The sequence below is a fragment of the Phoenix dactylifera genome, unplaced genomic scaffold (genome assembly GCF_009389715.1).
Source record: "Phoenix dactylifera cultivar Barhee BC4 unplaced genomic scaffold, palm_55x_up_171113_PBpolish2nd_filt_p 000702F, whole genome shotgun sequence".
NCBI lineage: Eukaryota > Viridiplantae > Streptophyta > Magnoliopsida > Arecales > Arecaceae > Phoenix > Phoenix dactylifera.
The window spans coordinates 99,330-100,989 of record NW_024068084.1 but is presented as its reverse complement, the minus strand read 5'-3'; positions in this window follow the sequence as shown (position 1 = coordinate 100,989).

Here is a 1,660-nt window from a genome sequence, read left to right as displayed (position 1 = left end):
GCTCGGAGTCTCTCTCCAATAGAGAACCCCTCATTATCTAAAAATGAAAAATCTATATACCTACCGGTCGTGACTGTGCGATTTGCACAGGAGATGGTTGTGGTTGGCGGAGCAACCGGAGGAGACGGCGCGGAAGGTTCTTCCCTCCGTTCCTCACCGTCGGCCACTGCCCTAAGTCGCCTTCCACGGGTCGTCCTAGCTCTTTTGGGTGCCATTGAGTGGAAATCCTAAGGAAATGTGGAGAAGGAGGCTAGGGTTTGTGATGGAGAACAAGCGGAGGCTAGGGTTTTTGGTTTTGGTCGGGAATGAGAGAAGATAGCTCGGGTCGGCTCGAGCTGTTTCACTTATTTTAAAAATCTTAGTTCGGTCCCCGAGACGTCTCCGCGACTAAGGCGAGACGTCTCGCCTGGGGAGACGTCTCTGCGATTTGCCAGAGACGTCTCCGGCACTGAAAAAATTTCAGATTGAACTCTATCTTTTCCCAATTTTTGTTTAATCACCCTAATCAACATGATCTCTTTTGATAAACTCAGAGTGAATTTGTTTGTGATCCTCCCCCTTAATAGTACATCCTATAATAATTTGATAATGATTTTTGAATTATTAATATTGAAATGAGGAATGTTTGACCAAATTTCGAATACCTATGAAATAGGCTCTGAAAATATCTCCATGAAGAGTCCAAGGGAGGGTAACCATCCTCCGGAAAGTCAAACAGTTCGTCATTTAGCTTAGATGAATTCATGTTTTCACTTATGTTTACTTTGAGGTGGATTACTAGTTTGAGTAGCAAAGCAATGCAATACAAGTTCAATTCATTTACTAGGATCATACAAGCTCCAAGCATTCCTTAAGAAGTTGAATCTATCTTTACAAAGGGGCTTTGTAAAGATATCGACCAATTGATTTTCAGTGCATACATATTCAATCATCACATCATTTTTCAGCACATGATCCCTAATAAAATGATGCCTAATCTCTATATGCTTTGACTTAGAGTGTTGAACAGGATTTTTTGTTAAATTAATTGCACTTGTATTATCACACTTAATTGGTATATTATCCATTTTGATACCGAAGTCTTCAAGTTGTTGCTTAATCCAAAGAACTTGGGCACAACAGCTTCCAGCTGCTATGTACTCAGCCTCAGCTGTGGACAAGGCAACTGAATTTTGTTTTTTGCTAAACCAAGAAACCAAATTAGCACCCAAGAATTGACATGTGCCACTTGTGCTTTTTCTGTCGAGTTTGCACCCGGCAAAATCAGCATCGGAATAAGCAATTAAATTTATGTCAGATTGTTTAGAATACCATAAGCCTATATTAGATGTCCCTACTAGATATCTAAAAATTCTCTTAACAGCTTGCAAGTGTGATTCCTTAGGACATGCTTGGTATCTAGCACACATACAAACACTGAATAATATATCTGGTCTACTAGCAGTAAGGTAAAGTAAAGAGCCTATCATACCTCTGTACAATTTGCAGTCTATACTTTTACCTTTTTCATCTTTGTCAAGCTTGCAACTTGAGCCCATGGGTGTGCTGATTTCCTTTGCATCCTTCATCTTGAATTTTTCCAACATTTCCTTGATGTATTTGGATTGATTGATGAAGATGCCTTCCTCTGATTGTTTTATTTGTAGCCCAAGGAAGAAGT